At 47.2% G+C, this 20,570-nt stretch overlaps 1 protein-coding gene across 1 annotated transcript in view; it reads left to right on the top strand.

Moving 5' to 3' along the window:
- RIMBP2 (RIMS binding protein 2) overlaps nucleotides 1–20,570 on the top strand; it is a 276,015-nt gene that overhangs the window by 45,585 nt on the left and 209,860 nt on the right.

Genomic DNA, 20,570 nt, shown 5'->3' with positions numbered 1-20,570 from the left:
GGTACTGGGTATTTTGTTATCTTTACACTAACTAGTTTGGTTACTGATGTACAGACTGAACAGATATGTCAGATGTGCAGAAAGGTGCCAGGACATACAAGGGGCACAGCCTAAGTGAAAGTTCTCTTCCAGCAACGTCCTCCATTCGAAAGGGGAGCCACCCCTTCCATGGATATCTCTTGGGCCAATGGGAACTGTGTGTTATGATGCATCTATGTCAATCACCCTTCCCCAACCCTCCAGATATCGATGGGGGCAAAATTCTATTCAGTTCTCATTTAAAGGTGAACCTGTGCTTTCCAGAACAGTAACGTCAACTGAATTGCAGCCTCCTTCAGAATTCACACTAATCCAAATTTTTGACGTAGTTCTCCAGCAAAGTAATATGCAGAAAAATGCATATGCTTGGGTGAAGCATGCATAAAAATGCATATATTGGTGAAAATAACACGCAGAATTGTATTATATTAGGGAATATCACTTCGTAAAAATGTGAGTATTAGGCAGAATTGCATACAAACATGTATTTGCACAAAAGTGCTGGAGAATTTTTCACGAGGACTTAACACACACACACACACACACACACACACACACACAGAAGCTGATGTGGAACTGTGTTTAAGACTGGGAGGATGAGAATTTAAGAGAAACTGAAATTAGCTGCCGTAACTGAAGATGGCATGGATCTGTAAATGTCTCAGTTGCCCCCTTCCACCAACGCCACCTCCTCCTTCATCTTGTGTTCCATTACAGCCTCCGAATCCATCACTTGGATTTGGCAGGTTGATTTGCGACTCGGTGGAGAGTGCAGCGGAAGATATATTTTGATGAGAAAGACACAGCAGCTTGAGCTATACAAAATATTATAATATCTCCGAAACCCCCTCAATCAACTTGCGTGTTCTTAATGGGTCTTGCCGCATCTGCTGTTCCGTGGACCATGAACTTTCAATTTCTCACTGCGAGGAGGTTACCTTATGCCTGGCGCTTTAATAAATGGTGTGGCTCTGGTATACGGCCTTTTGACTGAAATCAGCTATTAGGAGGGCAGACTCAATACATCTTGGCACCTGAGGCGAACCACAAAATGGCGTCCTGCACCACATCAGGGGAAAAGGGGTGAGTGAAGATCTACATCAAGAACAAGAGGAGAATAAAGATCTACATTGGGATCTGCTGCCCCATGGATCCTGTTGCCCGGGGTCGTGGTCTCCTCTTGCCTCTTGGGTGGGCAGGCTGTGTTTACTACTACAGTTGTATTAATGTTTGAAAATGTTGAACAAGTGTAGTTTAATGCCTAGAGGAAGTTTTGCTTCAGCATCACTTCATTTACTAGTCCAAAGTGCCCTGCATTGCTTGGGAATTCCAGACCCTCCAAGTGCCCCTATTTTCCAGGGACTTCCCTGATTTAGAGAAACTGTCCCAGTTTCTGATTTGATCCTTGAATGTCCCACTTTTCCTTAGGACATCCCTATTTTCACCAGCCAAATACTGGAGTGTATGATAGGATGTCTCTATTTTCGTAGGAGAAAAGTTGGAGGGCATGGTAGAATGTCCGTATTTTCAGTTGAGAAATTTTGGAATGTATGAAGTTATCTGACCCCCCTGAAGGTAATCCTGTATAGAAAAGTTTTTTTTAATGTTCCATGTTTTATTATGTTTATTGTGTTTTTTTATATGTTGGAAACTGCCCAGAGTGGTTGGGACAACCCAGTAAGATGTGTGGGGGTATAAATAGTAAAATTATCATTATGGAATGGGACGTACCTATTTTCAGTGAAAAAATATTGGAGGGTATAGAATTCTAAGGCGGGGTGGTGGTGGTTGGGTGGATCATGGTTAAACCTAGGACAGCTTTGAAAGGCACCCAGAAGACTCCAAACAAAGAGAAAAACCTGATCCTTGATCCCAGAAACCATTGTGCAAATTTTGGTTATGTTAATTTAAGAAGTGTCCATGTGCAAAGACAACAGACGGGGACAAACAAGTTTACAAACTATATTGTAGATACAGTGCTGGCATATAATGATAATAACAACACAATGTTTAAAAATGCAAAATATTTTAAATGCAAACAATTAAAACAGCAAGAATAAATGAAAAGCAACACACTGTGCATGCACACGAAAGCTCATACCAAGAACAAACACAGTTTGTCTCTAAGGTGCTACTGAAAAGAATTTTCTATTTTGTTCTATTTTGTTATAACTTCCCCTGTACATAATAATACAAGATTTTCCCCTGGGGTGACCCAGCCAGATGAGTGGGGTAGAAATAATGAATAATAATAATAATTATTATTATTAATTGCATAAACTGGTAAAAATAAAATAACGTAAAACGTCTGCTCTGCACATTAAAAAATGGCTAGCAGTCCTACTGCAACATCCATTTTCCTGATAGCTCCGGGGACATTTAATGCTGTATTCATATATGAAATATCAGCCAAGGGGCAAGGTTCAGTTTCTGTCACCCACTAACACGGGCTGTGTGTGCCTCACGCATTCCTGTCACTTTATGTGGGTCAGAATGACAGAAACAGGGTGGTTGTGCCCTCTTTTCCTTTTTCTCAGGTTTAATGGACGGATGGAGGGGATTAATAAATGCAGCAGAAGCACAATGCCAGGCAGAATACCACCCACTGCGAGAGCTAAGCATGGCTGCCCTAGAGCTTTGCATTTGGGCTACACAGCAATAATAATTGTTATTTAAACAAACAGGCACAGAATCCTTGCTTGCTTGCAACTACCGAAATTCAGAACAATGAAAGGAAAAAAACCAATCAAAGTGAAGGGGACAGTTCAAATAGCTAAATATCCCATATTGATTATGAATGCCTTAATTGCTTTCTAAGCTTGTCTATTTGTGTATCATTCACAGCATTTGTGCATTAATATATTTTCTGTATTTTCTGTAATATTAAGAGAGACAGTCTCTTAGAGGCAGAGACCTTGGAAAAGGAATGTGCCTAATGTTGCTTCTTCAACTATTTCTGGGAAATCAGCCAAAACTAGCCAGCAGCTTCAAGGTTTTGATAACGGTGCACGATCTGGAATTAAAACAATGGCCTGTTAATACAGAAATAGCACCTTGGCTGTTACCATAGAAACACCATCACGAGAGAGGGGGACGGAAAGCCCCTTTTAAGGAATGTGCCGTTAATTGTGGTTAGCCTTTAATGGGCTTAAGAGCTGGTCTTGTTGATTGATCATACTGGAGGCATCAGGCTTGTTGGAGTTGCGTATCCTTACATGTATTGGTATGTATTGATTGCATATTTGTGTATTGTTCCTATGGGTCTTTGGGAGAGGGGCAGCTCTGAGTTGTGTGAGCAAGGGGGGGGGGCTCTCAGCCTTGGACGGGATGCACGCGCTTTCTGAGCAGACAGGAGGAATGCAGCTGGAGTTGGCTCCTGCCAACTGTACTAATATTGTATTCAGTCCATTAAGATGTAAGGTATTTCCTAGTTAGTAGACTCATCCCCCTGCATGGGTATTATTGATTTATGCTTTTGTATTTCCTATCTAATGCAACAAGTATTATTGCCGGTTAACTGAAGTTATGCTTTCTTGCTGATTAGACACACACATGCCTTATGAATAGGTTCAACCTTCAGCATACAATAGCGGATCTGTGTGCTCACAAGCTAGGTGATGTTGCTATATTTCTGGGAAGCCTGCCAAGTATATTCAAAGCTCGCCAGGTACACATTCCCAGACTGGGGAGGCTAGGGAGGTTACCCTCCTAGGGAACATGTGAACCTTGAGCCAATTTTCGGTTTCTATTTTCGGTTTCTGTATTGTCTTTATAAGGAGTACGCGCCAGTCTCTCAGTGCTCAGTCCAACTTTTGGATTGTGCCTTTTGCTTTACATATGTAACTCAAAATAAATCCTGCTGAACCCTGCATGGTGTTTTGCCTCTTCGTGTTCCTGAATCCACCGCTCAAGAGCTCAAGAGCCCATTATGGTCTTACAAAAGTTCTCAAGAGATGGGTGAAGGAGGTTGTGGAAAACAAGGTTTCTCTTCAGTCTTTAATTTTTAACATTTATATAATAAAATTGTTTCCAAAATTAATATGCCACCTTTTAAACAACCTTTGGGGGGAAAGAATGTTCCCAAGACAGTCACAGACAATGAAATGTGTGTGTTTTCGTGTACTCATTGTAGGCGTCTGTATAAATTTAACAATTGATGCAAGAAGAAACCTTAAGAAATATTTCTTGAGAAATGTGAAAACTTTTAAAGTAGGTATGTTTGAAGCAAGATTGTTAAACAAACATTCTGTTACTGAATGCTAATGAGGAGAAAATGTTGCTAGGTGGTTTTAGTTTAGCTTAATTTGTTCAGTTTATACATCACTTCTCACAACCGGAATGAGTGATTTACAAATGCAGGCTTCCCTTGAAATTCTCTTGATTCATACAGAGAATTGGCACACCTTGACCATGAAAATGTAGCTGAGGAAGAATTAGCGAAACAGGGCCTTGTCCTGGAATTTATTTCGACTGGAATTTGCTTCTATGTTAATAAAACTGTTTGAAGACTTTAAAATTGATCTCCCGCCTGGCCAGAGTTCTTGGATTCTTTAATTTTTGGCTTCTCTTGAAAAGCAAATGTCTGCTTCAGAGGGAACCATTGAAGAGGGAGAGTTTAATTTCTCCGTTCCACACAACATGGTGACAAATTTCTTCAGGTTTTTCCTGAGGCTGCCTTTTACAGAACAAAAATAAATAAATAAATGTTGCATTCACACAATTAAAAAGAGTTTATCAAATCTTGCTTGACCCCCGGAGAGCATTTAAGCTTTCAATGAGACAAATACATGGAGGAAGGCTTTCAGCCTTAAGAGCTAAATTGAACCTCCAGCTACAGGAGCACTTAGGAGTATGGATTGCCTTGGTTGTACGCTGCCAGTTCAGCCTTAAGTTTTTATGTTCTCTCTTGTCCCTGTCTCCTGCCAGTGAGACTCCTGTTCCCTTAGCACAGTGGTGGCGAACCTATGGCACGCATGCCAGAGCCGGCACTCCGAGCCCTCTCTGTGGGCATGCGTGCTGTCGCCCCAGCACTCAGTGAAATGGCGATCCCAGCCCCTGCGCTATCTTGAAACGGAGCTGTAGGAGGCTGCTGGAGGAGCACTTGCGCCCGTGCACACTGCAAAAGTGTGTGTGTGTTTGTGTGCAGGGGACCGTCAGCCGGAAGAGAAGCGTCTGACAAGGACGGGCAGTTGAGATTTTGTGCTGCGCATAGCATGAGGGAATGCGAAAGGGTGGCTCTCTGTAGAGAGGGAAGAAGGGAGTGTGCGAGCCCATGTGTTCAAAGAGGAGGTATGGAGGAGGGTGCCGGAGTTCATAAGTCCCTTTCTTAAAATGATTGTGTTGTCACTGCTGCGGCTGCTGCTGCGTGCCTGCCTGTCAGCCACTCTCTGTGCACGTGCATGGCAATCTCCCCCCATTATCTTAATCAGGAGTCCCCCCAACAGGAAGTGTGTTATACCCAGAAAAAGACAGTAAATTGCGGTGTTGGCACTTTGCAATAAATAAGTGGGTTTTGCATTGCAGTTCGGGCACTCGGTCTCTAAAAGGTTCGCCACCACTGCCTTAGCAGCTGCCTGACAGTCAGAGATTCAACAGGAGAGTTTCCCTCATCACTGCATCTAAGGCCATGCTCAGTGTTTACATGCAGAATTTTAGGGAGAAAAAACATGTTTTGGGGAAGGAATGTGAATTGAATGAATCTTTATTTGCGTCAGCCGTCAGCCATAGCAATAAAACAACAAGAAATAAAAAGTCAATCATATAAAATACATTTTAGGGTTTTGAATCAATAGTCAAATAGTGGGTCTTATTCTGATTGCCCCTGCTAAAAACCTTGTGTTACGGAAATTACCGGGTCGAGGAGGCTCAGCTCCCGGTCCTACGGAGGAAGCCCGTGGTTCGCTGCGGAGGCAATGGAGACCAGCCGGAGATTGGAGCAAAAGCAAAGGAGTTTATTGCGCAACAAGGTTCAGGAGGATCCGAACCCCGAACAAAGGGTGTCCCGGACTTTTAAAACTTCCCGCCATTGCCCAGAATACACAGCGAAATACATCACAGAAACGTCAGAGATGGGGAGGGGAGAGAGGAGGTTACAGTAAAATTTACATAGGGGAAAAACAAGTTTTGCATATCAGGAAGGATGGCAGGAACCGGTGAATGGATCTAGGGTGGGTGTAATACACATTGAAGGTTTCCTCTGCGTCAGGACAATAGAACGCTCCTAGGAGGATGTCTGCTGCCATGGTAACTGATGGACGGGTGCTTGACTGGATTATCGGGAGGGGTGCATTTCCTCCTGCAGCTGGATGAGGACGTGACTCGCCGCCTAAGGGATTATGAAAGCTGCTGAGTTGAGAGTCCAAAAATAGTGCAATATCGAAATAATATACTTCCGATGATCGGAGGATGTCGGGAACCGAGGGGTTAGAAAGGTTATTTTATAAGGAGCAGATAGACACTTGAACCAGGCAAATTGGACACTGCGTTCAGGAGTTGTGGATTTTTACAATAATAAACATTTCGAGCTGTCAAAAACGGGCCACCCAGCGTCTAAATTGTCCATTTGATACATTGTTGCAAGTTATAATTAATAGTTTCCCCAACTGGTTACATTTTGGTTTCGATTCCATTGTTCTCCCAGCAGGGAGCCTGTCAAAACCCACTTAGCGTGCACTGAAGCGTGAAGGTGATGATTGAATCATAGTAGCTGAGCTGGACGTTCCATTTTGCAGGCTGAGCTGAATGCATGCTCCTGATTGGTGGGTTTCCCGTTCATTGAGAAAATGGAGGGTGAGCGGAGCGCTGTTTGACAGAAGCGCTTTTCCAGGGGCTTTTCGGAACGCAGAATGGGATTTTTTGGGGAACCCTTTATCTCGAGGGTTTTATGTGGTGCTTGTGTGACTTATATGTGTGTGTGGGGTACCCGCTCATCGTCGGGGGGGGGCAAAGAGAAGAAAGAGGCTTCCAGGTCCCGCATTTGGCAGCGCGGGAGTCCCGCGAGGAGGCTGCGCGGTGGGGAAGGTGGCGGCTGGAATTTTCCTTATCAGTCCCGCATTTGGAGATAAGATTTGTATCTGGTTCGCAGAACCACAAATCCTTTTCTCCACACCTACACCTTCGAGACTTGGTACTCACCTTCCCCACGCGCCTCGGCTGGTCGTACTCAGGGAGAGCGGGCCGGTCATGGTTGGATGCCAACATCGGGTGCAGGCACGGTGGGCTGTCAAAAGCCAGCTGATCGGAGAGTATGATGAGCTGTCACACGGCTGTCAAAGTGGCAGGTAGTCACACTGGCGAGCTGTCAAAGGTGGCCAACGAGGAGACAGGGTGTGCTGTCAAATAGCTGTCAAACAGCTGTCAAACGGCAAGCAGGTAGACCAAGGCAAGCTGTCAAAGTGGTAAGTCCGAAAATGTGGAGAACTGTCAAACAGCTGTCAAACGGCAAGCAGTCAGAATAAGGCAAACTGTCAAAGCGGTGAGTCCGAAAATGTGGAGAACTGTCAAAAAGCTGTCAAACGGCAAGCAGTCAGAATAGGGCAAGCTGTCAAAGCGGTAAGTCCGAAAATGTGGAGAACTGTCAAACAGCTGTCAAAAGCTGTCAATAGCGGCAAGTCCGAAAATGGTCGGTGGGAACGATGTACGGGGACTCGGGAATGGTGAAGCAGGAACTGGGGTGCGATGGACAGGAACTGGGGTGCGATGCTGGGGTGCGATGCTGGGGTGCGACGAACAGGAACTGGGGTGCGATGCTGGGGTGCGGTGATCAGGAACTGGGGTACGATGCTGGGGTGCGATGCTGGGGTACGAGGAACAGGAACTGGGGTGCGATGCTGGGGTGCGGTGCTGGGGTACGAGGAACAGGAACTGGGGTGCGATGCTGGGGTGCGGTGCTGGGGTACGAGGAACAGGAACTGGGGTGCGATGCTGGGGTGCGGTGCTGGGGTACGAGGAACAGGAACTGGGGTGCGATGCTGGGGTACGGTGGGCTGTACCCCCGGGTATACGAGGGGTGGGAATTGAGCGCAGTCCAAAGGGGAAGGGCTTCAAGGTCCTGTTGGGGCTCTCCTTATGTTCTCAAGTCGGAAGGAGGGGCTTGAACGAATTGCGGGTCAGTTTGAGCTGGCAGAGGGGCACGGAAAGGATTTGGAGGGTGTGACTCTGCGGTTGGTTGGGCCACCGAGACCTGGGTGCCTTGGGGTGGCCAATTCCCTTGGGGGTAAGGTGGCACCATTTGCTGGTTCTCATAACCCTGGGCCCAAGGAGGGTGCGAAGGAAAGGTGGAGTATGGTGAGTTTCCTCCGGGGAATGGGTAAGAGTTGGCTTCAACCCATGGGCTCCCCGGGTATAAATATGGGCAGTTTCGTCTTAGGTGCCCTGGTTGAAAACACAGGTGACAAAGGCCAGTGGATGGGCCCCAGGGTCGTGGCATGGATGGGCTTGCATTCACTTCTCCCCCTTTTCCTCGCCCCCTGCCTCCTCCCCTGGCCGGGAACCCTGGAGCTGGGAAGCAAGGGGTTTCCATACTGAGGGCAAGCACTGCCTCTTCCTCTGCCCTGGTGTCCGTCCTTTTCTTTTCGTCTCGATTGTTAAAGACGGATTTTGCAATTGATAATATCTCACTAAAGGTTTTCCCGTCGTAACCCACTAGGAGATTCAAAGTTTTCCTTATGTCTGGCGTTGCTTGGTCCTTAAAGAAACCCTTTACTATTATCTCGTGGTGAGGATTTTCAGGGTCTATTCCACCCCACGTTTTTATGGCCGCCACCAACCGAGAATAATAGTCCGAAGGGTGTTCATTCGGTCCCTGTATTACAGTCTGAACCTTAGTCCAGTTTATTGAGCGCTGCCCTGAAGCCTTGATGCCATCTAGGATGGCCCTTTTAAACAAGTTCAGGCACCAGATGCCATTAGGGGTATTGTAGTCCCAGGCAGGGTTGGGTTCAATACGGAGATCTCTAGGTGTCAGGGCCCCCACCCCTTGAGGTCTTCCTTCCTGGTAGTTTTCCTGATTTAGGGCTTCTTCCGCTTTACTGAGGATGTCAGCCTTTTCAGCCTCATTGAATAGGGCATTTAAGAGTACGTGGACATCAGTCCAAGAGGGATGATGTGAGGAGAAGATAGTAGATATTTGCCTATGGCATTTGTCAGGATCGTCTCTTAGAGAGGGCATCGTGTTAGCCCAGTTAATCAGATCGGCCGTACGGAAGGGTTGATGGGCATAGATCATACGTGGGGCCCCATCCGGGTCTGTCGGTGGTATGGGGAAAGCCCTCAGTGGCATCTGGAAGGAGGCTGCTTGGTGATTATTTCCCTTTTTTCCTTTGGTACTTTCCTTGACAGACTGCCGGAGAGCGGATGGGGGAAAGGTGCCATGGTCGCTGACAGGAGTTGGAGTAGAGTCAGGACCCACAAGCACATCGGGCACCACTAAAATCCCTCCCTGGCCGGCGGGATGAATCAGTAATTGGCCACCCTGAGCCACTACTTGGCTATTGGGACTAGCATCATGTTCAGGTCCCTGTGTCATGGCCCGATCCTCATAGGGGGGTGGCGCAGGACCTTCCTTTGGTCTCTTAGGATCCTTTCTAGGAGGTTTAATCACGGGCATCTGGAGCGTTGGGGACGGGTTTAGAGTCATAAGGACTTGGGATACAGCCTCGAAAGTCTCCAGATAATCAAGCTGACGAGGCTTTTCCTCCAATAAGAGCTTCTTTAAGGTTTTTAGTTGATCCTGATGGAAGGATCCCTCCGGTGGCCAGCGGAGTTCTGATGGCACTCTTTCAGTAAAAGACGGCCAGGAATTCCTACAAAGATCTTGCAGCTTCTGTCTAGACAAAATCTCATGGTCCAGAATTATCTTCCAATGCTTCATGACAATCGCGAGGGGAGAGTCGGGTTCCGGCTGGGTAAAAGAAGGCTTTCGAGAAGCCTTCTTCCCAGTGGAAGTACGACCATGCTTCGAAGCCTTGGCACCCATCGTTCCTTGGGGTTTAAGAGGAACCTGGGGTTTTTGGGAAAGGAGGGACGGGAAAGGTATCTTTGTAAGTCGGGGTTTCTCACTAAGGGAGTGGGACAGGGGGGTTTCTTAACATAAGCAAAGTACAGTACACAACGTTCCAATAATCTAGCCTGGTCCCTTGCGTTCACTAGTTCGGCTAGCGGGGCGGCTGACCAGGGGGATCTACTCTAAACTACCTCTTCCTTTCCTTTTTCCTGGAGCTCCCTTTTCCTCTTCCTTTCTCTTCCATTTCTTCTCATCTATTCCTATTTCTCAACCCCCATTTCCACCCATTACAGGGTACCCCCACCTGGCAACCTCCTGCCTATCGTTAACAGCTAAGGAAGGGAACCCTACTGGACGCCTGCCACTGCAGTGCCAGATCGGGCAGCCCTTTAAATAGAGTTAAACGGTCCGGAAAAACCTCCCTTGCGTTCGGAAGCGGGCTCACGCACGACCAGCGTGTTTTACATGGCCCGACCGGGGCGGCTGAGGTTTAGGATAGTGCAGAGAAGTCCTTTGCCCCTTGGCAGCTGGCAAAGTAGAAAAAGAGCCCAGTCCCTTGCGTTCGTTAGACCAGCTAACGGGGCGGCTGACTGGGTATTGGAGAAAAAGAGATAGAGCTCAGGACTCCCCTTTCGAGTTGAGCAGCAGTCCACGGGACAGACTGAGAGACAGGCAAGAAATGATAGGCAAGAGAGCAGTAGATTGCGGTTGCCAGGCTTACCTCCCCCCTCCCCCCAATCACCAGTGCACTGGATTTATACTTACGCGTCTTCCACCGCGATCCGCTGGATCGTTGGAGACGAAGCCGGCTGAACTTTGCCTTTGCTCCCCGGTTGGCTCCCCTTGAGACCTGCAATTACCGCCCGGAGGATGGCCAGGGATCCGATGGGTCTCCACGGGAGAAGAGGGTCCCGATGCCGGCTGAAGACTCGATGGGGTCCCCGGCCACCACGGGAGAACGCAGGTCCCGGGTTTCGGCACCAAGACTGTTACGGAAATTACCGGGTCGAGGAGGCTCAGCTCCCGGTCCTACGGAGGAAGCCCGTGGTTCGCTGCGGAGGCAATGGAGACCAGCCGGAGATTGGAGCAAAAGCAAAGGAGTTTATTGCGCAACAAGGTTCAGGAGGATCCGAACCCCGAACAAAGGGTGTCCCGGACTTTTAAAACTTCCCGCCATTGCCCAGAATACACAGCGAAATACATCACAGAAACGTCAGAGATGGGGAGGGGAGAGAGGAGGTTACAGTAAAATTTACATAGGGGAAAAACAAGTTTTGCATATCAGGAAGGATGGCAGGAACCGGTGAATGGATCTAGGGTGGGTGTAATACACATTGAAGGTTTCCTCTGCGTCAGGACAATAGAACGCTCCTAGGAGGATGTCTGCTGCCATGGTAACTGATGGACGGGTGCTTGACTGGATTATCGGGAGGGGTGCATTTCCTCCTGCAGCTGGATGAGGACGTGACTCGCCGCCTAAGGGATTATGAAAGCTGCTGAGTTGAGAGTCCAAAAATAGTGCAATATCGAAATAATATACTTCCGATGATCGGAGGATGTCGGGAACCGAGGGGTTAGAAAGGTTATTTTATAAGGAGCAGATAGACACTTGAACCAGGCAAATCGGACACTGCGTTCAGGAGTTGTGGATTTTTACAATAATAAACATTTCGAGCTGTCAAAAACGGGCCACCCAGCGTCTAAATTGTCCATTTGATACATTGTTGCAAGTTATAATTAATAGTTTCCCCAACTGGTTACATTTTGGTTTCGATTCCATTGTTCTCCCAGCAGGGAGCCTGTCAAAACCCACTTAGCGTGCACTGAAGCGTGAAGGTGATGATTGAATCATAGTAGCTGAGCTGGACGTTCCATTTTGCAGGCTGAGCTGAATGCATGCTCCTGATTGGTGGGTTTCCCGTTCATTGAGAAAATGGAGGGTGAGCGGAGCGCTGTTTGACAGAAGCGCTTTTCCAGGGGCTTTTCGGAACGCAGAATGGGATTTTTGGGGAACCCTTTATCTCGAGGGTTTTATGTGGTGCTTGTGTGACTTATATGTGTGTGTGGGGTACCCGCTCATCGTCGGGGGGGGGGGCAAAGAGAAGAAAGAGGCTTCCAGGTCCCGCATTTGGCAGCGCGGGAGTCCCGCGAGGAGGCTGCGCGGTGGGGAAGGTGGCGGCTGGAATTTTCCTTATCACTTGCAACCTTTGCTGTCACCTGCTCAAGGGGGAGGAATATGTTTGCCTCCTTTGTTGCTGTTCACTTCTTAGTAAGCAGCGGTTTAAAAAACAACCAAGCAAGATGGGGCTTAATATTGCTGTTGTGTCATGGGTTCTGGTAGCAATAAGTCCAGTAACACTTCTTAGTGAACAGCTCTTTATTATAAGGATTGGACAAGACTGGGGGATAGGGGGTAGGGAAAGCTCTATTTATAGACACATTGGGACAGAGGGAAAAGATACATTTAAGCGGGAACCAATAACATTCAAACTTTCCGGCGGGACCCAATCAGGCTGTGGATTGTGATTGTACTCTTTAAATTGACCAATGACAGTACTCTACCCGGCTGACAGAATATCTTACTTAATACACAACAATTGCTGGGAAAGGAGCCCCCATTGGCTGGGTCATCACAGCCAGTGTGATGATGTCACAAAACCACAAAGCCGATTCAGAGTGAGGGCAAGGGTTTCTGTCTTGTGTTGCCATTGTCCTGAATGTGTGCTGAGGATGATGCGGGTGGACTGTGGTTTCTATGTGAAGGGGTGCTTGAGGGAGGAAGGTAAAGGTAAAGGGACCCCTGACCATCAGGTCCAGTCGTGTCCGACTCTGGGGTTGCGGCGCTCATCTCGCTCTATAGGCCGAGGGAGCCTGTGTTTGTCCACAGACAGCTTCCGGGTCATGTGGCCAGCATGACAAAGCCGCTTCTGGCGAACCAGAGCAGCGCACGGAAACGCCGTTTACCTTCCCGCTGGAGCGGTACCTATTTATCTACTTGCACTTTGACGTGCTTTCGAACTGCTAGGTGGGCAGGAGCAGGGACCGAGCAACGGGAGCTCACCCCGTTGCGGGGATTCGAACCGCCGACTTTCTGATCAGCAAGCCCTAGGCTCTGTGGTTTAACCCACAGTGCCACCTGGGTCCCTTGAGGGAGGAGCGTGGCTGTTATAAGAATTTTAAGGTCTCATATATATATAATAGATGTTCATAAATGTACCAAGCAAACACATACAAATATGTAAACCACATGTCTGAAACCCACAGAAAAGTCCTGAAACCATTTTCTCTCTCCCAAAATGACATCAAATATTTCTCTGCAAGTTCAAAGGTAATGGGAAATCTCCCCATTGTCTCTGTGCTCACAGATCCTGCCTTAAGAGCACATTTAAGGTGTGAATAGGGTGAGCCTGTGACCTGTGACCTGGATCCAGGAATTGAATAGTTATAATAACAAAACAGTGGCCAAAACCCAGATAATGCAATCAGGTAATCTGGCAGACAGGAGATAAACAACGCACTCAGATTTCTGTTGTAGACTGCCCCCTGTGATGTATGTATGATGTATTGGGGGAGGTGGTCCTGGGATACACCCCTTCTGTGATGGATGTATGTATGATGTTTCTGGGGGTGGTCTGGAGTTTGAGGGTGGGCAATTTAAAAAGGTCTATATAAGGGCGGGCACACCTTGGTTCTGGGTCCTCCTCCTCTCTCCTGCGTGTTGGGGAGCACCCTGTTGCAACAGCTTTAATAAAGATCAGGCTTACTAGCTGCTTTGCTTTTCAATATTCCCTGGTTGGTCTCTTTTATTACCGATAGAGAACCTACAAAAAGGACTCTATATGGGCTCTTGGGTACCCCATTAGGGAAAAGGAGCAGTTTTTTCTCATAACAGTGGCCTATGGTGTAGTGGTTAAGAGTGGTAGATTCGTAATCTGGTGAACCGGGTTCGTGTCTCCACTCCTCCACATGCAGCTGCTGGGTGACCTTGGGCTAGTCACACTTCTCTGAAGTCTCTCAGCCCCACTCACCTCACAGAGTGTTTGTTGAGGGGGAGGAAGGGAAAGGAGAATGTTAACCGCTTTGAGACTCCTTCGGGTACTGAAAAGTGGGATATCAAATCCAAACTCTTCTCTTCTTCTTCTTCTTCTTCTTCTATCATGTTGCAAACACTTTTGCCCCATTCAAGTCCCCCCCGCTCCCAAAAATGTAAGTGGTTTTAAGGGTTTGATGAGCTAGTCTAATACAGCTTCTTATGGTCTGTTTGAGTTCCTGGGTGTGTAGCCAGAAGTTGAAGAAGTTTTGAGGAGACCTGGTATATTTACTCAGGCAGGGTTGAACTGGGGCGTCGGCGGTGGTATCTTTCTGATTTTCTTCCTTACCTCCCTGTTTTGTGTGGCGAAGGATTTACATAACACCTTTCACCTTGCGGCTGCAGAGCTTGCCTGTAAATATTTAAGCGACGGCTCAGCTTTCAGCCTGACTATACCAATGACAGAGATCAAACATTTTCTGACCTTTTGTTAATCTTCTCTGTGAAACCAGAGGATGCTCTCGGTCTCCTTTTAGTGCTTGGAGAAAGAAGGTGGCATATTCGGGGAAGGAGAAGGGCGGCCTTTCCTGTGCTGGCTGCCTTCACACAAACAAAATGCAAAGAAAGCATTAGGTGCTTCGGAAGGTCACATGCCTGGCTCCTTTCACCAATAAATATAAAAGATTTGTCAAATGGCGTTGCTAGATTGGAATGTCATAACCTCATTTTGTTTTTGTTTTTTTGCACTTAGAGTAGGAGTGGAGATTTTATTTTCAGACTGAGCCCCTTTGGGCAACTTTCCAAGGACCACATGACTATACCCTCCAACATTCTGCTGATCAAAATTGGGATGCTCCAATTTAGAGCTGGTTGATGCGCGCCAGAGTGCTGGACCAAACAATGGGACATTCCGGGATCCGATAAGAAGCCTGGGTGGCTTCTGTAATTCAGGGATGTCCCGCTTAAATCAGGATGGTTTGAGGAGTATGTCTGACGTTAGTCCCAGAGGTAAAAATAGGTGGAGCAACCAATGTACAAGGACGTAGGAAGGGGGGTGCGGGCCTCCCCGGGTGCCACCCTGACGGGTGTGTGTGTGACAAAATGGCTAGCGGCACTCACCGCGGGGCCTGCAGCGCACACGAGCCAGGGCAGCTGAGACCCCATGGCGTGCCCTGTCCCTAAGGGTGGCGCGTGCCCCATGCCATCCTTATGGGCACTGTGCGGGGCATGCGGCACCCATAAAGAAGGCACGGGCTGTGCCGCCCCTATGGGTGGTTTGCCCCGCCCCAGGTGCCCGAGAGGCTTCCTCCGCCGCTGCCAATGTAAATTTCACATTGGTAGAATAGGCTCATTTTTCTGCACATGCTCACACCTCTCTCTATCCTCCATCCTGATGAGGAAGAAGGATTACCGGTACGTATCAGAGTTTAAGAACAATGCAGCCTGACTCCCCTGCTCAGCGCCTGAGGGCCCCAGTCCTGCCACTCACCACCGGGCCTGACGGGTTCCATAAAGGACTGCCGCCACTGCAGATGCTGGGCAGAGAGGGCTCCGTTTTTGTTTGTGTTTGTTTTTAAAATTGCTGTTATTTTTTTACCTATGTCCTTTTAAACTGTGATATTAATGCCGTATTCTTAGTTTTAGATTTTGATTTATGTGGAAATTGATTTCCATTTGGTTGAGGATTTTTTGTGTGTGGTTTATTTATTGTTTATGACTTTTGTAATTATGTAAACCTTTTCATGTTGTAAGCTGCCTTGAGCATTGTTTTTAACTGTGGAAAGGCGGCATACAAATAAAATGATGATGATGATGATATTGTGTTTCTGAACCTCCCTCCAATGCGGACCACTTTAAAATTGCTGGTGGTCTCAGAGGACCACTTAATAAACTCCCACCCACCCACACAGCGCTGGCATTATCATCAAAACCAACACTGTATTATGAAAATAATGGGCCTTAGACCTAGGCTTGGCTTTGCTATTGTTATTTGAGAAGCAATAATCCATTTCCTGTTAGACGCCCACATGGAGATCACATTCTTATGGATGAAAGATTGTTAACTATGCAAAACTAGTACGAGAGAGTTTGGAAGGTTTTGCTTGTAGGCAAACATAGCCATTGCAGAATAGTCAAAGGCGACATGAACCAGAGATGAATTTCATGATGACTGTTCTCCCTTCATTAATTTTATTAATGCCTCACCAGAAGAACCTAGGTCACTGGTGTTCAACTGGTGGCCCTGATCCAAGGTGGGCCAATACTGCCACCATATAAATATATGTTAAAAGATTAAGAAATGGGTCCCCAAATGCAAGTTTGGATGAAAGGTGGGTCCTGGGTCTGAAAAGGTTGAGGACACCTGACCTAGACCAACTGTTCATTTTCCTTTTTTTGGAGAAGTATGCTATCCTGGACTTTATCATATATTGTACAACTGACTCCCTCCAAAGTTTAAAAAAGGTGGCTATTAACTTTGCAAGTCTGCTGCAGCAATCAGTCTTGTATGCCTGGCATTTATAGAATACAATATATTCTTTCTGATGTGTTTAATGAGGATGCAATGTTCACCTATGAATTTTCTCTCTCTTGACTTTTGGAATGTTTTGATTGGTTTGTATTGGTTTATTGGCTTTGTCCATATTAAAAAAGATAATAATAATAATAATAATAATAATAATAATAATAATAATAATAATAATAATAATATCCAACAATATATTAAGAAAACCATGGGTCCTTTAACAGGAACATTTTTAGCTTGTGTGGAGATCCGTAGACTTAGCTAGTGCTACATATGAAAAAGCTCCAAGCCGAAGCCTGCTTGACGATCCCAACCTTTATCAAAGTGGTCTCAGTGAGGAAAAGTAAATCAAATAGTTGGCCCAAATACAGATATTATTAATTGTTTCACAGCCCTTTTCGCCAACCACAGTTTGAGAACTTCTGACCCCAGTGCAATGGTTTGGTACATGTGGACGTGCATTTTGAAGTAGCCATTTCAGCCTTATCCTAGCTTCGTCCTTGATGTCTCATGATGGTGCCCCATGGTTACCAAAGGAGCTTGATCTTGTTTTTTTATAGTAGGGGGAAAGGAGCTTTGCTAAATAGGAAGGGGTTGCTGAACTCCTATCTCTGTAAGTGGCCTGTGTTCTGTAGGTAAGGACACCAAAGTTCCCCAATTTATTCACAGCTGACAAAGCTTTGAACTAGCCCAAAGCCACCCATTAAGCGTCATGGGTGAGTGGGGGGGGGGGTTTGAACCCTGGCCTCCCAGGTCCAAGTCTAACACTCTAACCACCACACCACCCTGAGCCTCTCTCTGACTTTCTCTGGAGGTCTTTGTGCAGCAGCTGGTGTCCAATCTACACATTAGTCTGAGAGGTGAACATCAGGTTGATTTGTATGAGAATCTACAGAGATCGCATGTCTCAAGCAGCCCTTGTACTCTTTCTATCTGTCTCTGCTGAGACAAAAGCCGTATTTTGATATATCCAGGGTGGAACTCACACAGGTTAGAAGGCAGCAACAGCAGAATCCTATTATTTTCAAGCACACTCTACCGCTGTCATTATTTATTGCGCAGGGCAAGTTTTCTCCTTGTTGTTGTTTTTTGGAATGGGAAATGAAAGCCCCTCGTGGAAAATGTATACATCAGAGACCTTTCTGTGGAGTGAGTGAATAAGAGTTCGGAAAATTCTCCTCTCTCAAAGCTTCCTTGTTTTGGGGAATTGTTATTCTACAGCTGTATGGCGAGTTTCCTTTGAAGTCGGGGGGAATGCACCATTGAACCTTAGCTGAAGGAATTGCTGGTTTATTTGCTTGAAAGGATCTCTGGGATGGATGGTAGGGGCTACCAAAAGAGCTGGGGCGCGAGTCATGTTTCTGCCTTGTAGCGTTAGAACTTGGGATCACCCAATCAGTAGCTTCAGGAAAGATGTAAGGGAGCTCTTTGACCAAAATGTGATTATTGTAGAATAATACTTTTTCTTTTTTTCTTTGAGGACAGGTCTATTGATTGTTAGTATACATGAGAGCTAGAGGACTGTACTATATCCACCCATATTGTTACTAGGGCTGTCACCTGATTTGGAAAATACTGTCCCTCCCCCCTGAACAGTACATTTTCCACATGCCCCACTCCTATAAGAGGAGAGAAGGGGTCTGGTCTGGTCTGGGTGAGGGGTGCTGTGGCACCTGGGGCCAGTTGGCCAATGGGGGAAGTTAATGGTTAGAATTGGTTAGGGGGTTGTGCTAATAATGCCAAGGTTGCAGGTTCTATGGGGCAGCTGCATATTCCTGCATTGGAGGGGGCTGGACTAGATGGACCTTGGGGCTCCAATTCTATGATTCTATGAAGTGCTGATAATAATAATAATAATAATAATAATAATAATAATAATAATAATAATAATAATTTTATTTATACCCCGCCCTTCCCTGCCAAACCGGGCTCAGGGCGGCTAACACCAATAAAATCACAACAAAAACATAAAACAATTCATTAAAATAGAGATTAAAATACAATTTAAAATTTAATTTATACTGCAGCCTCATTTTTAAGTAGCCCACCAATCACACCAAAAGAATGAAACATTAGGGTTAAACTGAAACCAACCCAAAGGCCAGGTGGAACAGCTCCATCTTGCAGGCCCTGCGGAAAGATGCCAAATCCTGCAGGGCCCCGGCCCTAGTTGAAACCAACCTAGCATCCTTGTGGCTCGGGACCTCCAAAAAGTTATTATTTGAGGACCTTAAGGTCCTACCCGGGACATACCAGGAGAGGCGGTCCCTTAGGTATGAGGGTCCTAAGCCACATAGGGCTTTAAAGGTCAAAACCAGCACCTTAAACCTGACCCTGTACTCCACTGGGAGCCAGTGCAGCTGGTAGAGCACTGGATGAATGTGGTCCCGCGGCAAAGACCCCGTGAGGAGCCTTGCCGCGGCATTCTGCACCCGCTGGAGTTTCTGGGTCAGCTTCAGGGGCAGCCCCGCGTAGAGCGAGTTGCAATGTGGCATACTTAGGGGTGGGCCATGTTGGCCCCTGGCAAGTGCGCAGGTCCGGGGGTGCAAAACCCACAGTTTTCCACTCTGGGATCTTTAATCATGCTTGAGGGTTGAGTAGGAATTTGTGTGGGGAGCTCCGATTGGCCTTTGGACTCACCTTTCATTTGCCTACTTTGCACTGTTGGGTGTTGGAGAGGCAGTTTTGCAATTTGGCTCATTTGGCATTTCCTCCGAGCAGGTAACAGGCTTGAAAAAAACGGCTTCTTGAATACCTGAGGCATTATTGGGCTAGAGTGCTGCTCAGCCACCTACCTCTGGCTAGTCCTTTGTGGGTACTGGGGATGCCCTTTACACCTGGAAAGCCCACCTGGGTGAACGCCGGCCAGCAGAGCCACACCACACCTTGTCAGGCTTGCCCCCAAGGTGCATGCTGTAGCAGGAGAGTTTTCTTCTAAACCTTGCTGCATGGCCACAGCGTGCAGCCCAGGAGATTGGGGGGGGGCACAGAACCCTCCCCATTTATTACAAAATCGCCTGCCCAGACAAATTTAATCTGGTTCGTTCAGACTGGTTTGTTCAGTTTGTTGCAGATCCTCTAACGTGTTTTGCTTACTAAATGAAACCTGTGTCTCAAAAGGATATTTGTCTTGACTCTTCTTTGGTGTGTTGGCAAAGCCTCTTTGCTGACTTAAAGGAACAGAATCTGCATATGCGCTCAGTGCCCTGCCCTACCTCATTCTGAGTGTGCCCATCTCCTCTCCTGCCTCTGTTGTCGCTGCCTGTTTGCTTGCCATTCCTTCTGTGCTTGCAATTCGCGATCCCTCCAAGAGGGAAACGGTAAAGCATGCAGCAGCTCCTACCTGCTCCAACTTGCTCTTTTCCTTGCTTGATCATTCAGAGAAGGTGGGTGAACTCTGTGTAGCACTGGTGTAGGAAGGGCGGGGCGCCCCGGGCAGCAGGATCCCGATAGGGTTCCATCTTGGCACACCCTGCCCCCAGAACGCATGCCACACCCCTGCGGGCGGTGCGCCCCGCCCCAGAACATGCGCCAGCCCCACCCTAGCCTGCTTCCCACCCTCAGTGCCGGAGCATGAAGCTCCGCCACTGGTAGAGGACTCTTCTGCAGGTGAGAAGTGGATTTGGGAGTGGATGGCAGCATTCCACCACTCTGCATAGATTGATCAGCTCTTCTGCATAGATCTTCCCTGTGATCCCTAACCTACATTTTATCGGCTTGGGTATGTAGGGGAGCCTGGCAGCCCATAGAGATGAAGTGATGGGGAGCAAGGTGGGCCTGCTGACCCTAACGTGATTATTATTTTATACCACCTTTCTCAGCCCTCAGTATGCTCTCCTGCCTTTCTGGGGCTGCCGCCGCATCATGGACTGGTGCCTAACTACTTCTGTGATTTGGTTACACCATTATATCGTAGAGTATTTATGCTGGCCCGCTTAAATGCTTTTCTGTCTTCCGTGCTATTCAGAAGGCTC

The sequence above is a fragment of the Lacerta agilis genome, chromosome 17, assembly GCF_009819535.1.
Source record: "Lacerta agilis isolate rLacAgi1 chromosome 17, rLacAgi1.pri, whole genome shotgun sequence".
NCBI lineage: Eukaryota > Metazoa > Chordata > Lepidosauria > Squamata > Lacertidae > Lacerta > Lacerta agilis.
The sequence above is the reverse complement of the archived record's forward strand: the minus strand, read 5'-3'. Positions and strand labels throughout refer to the sequence as shown.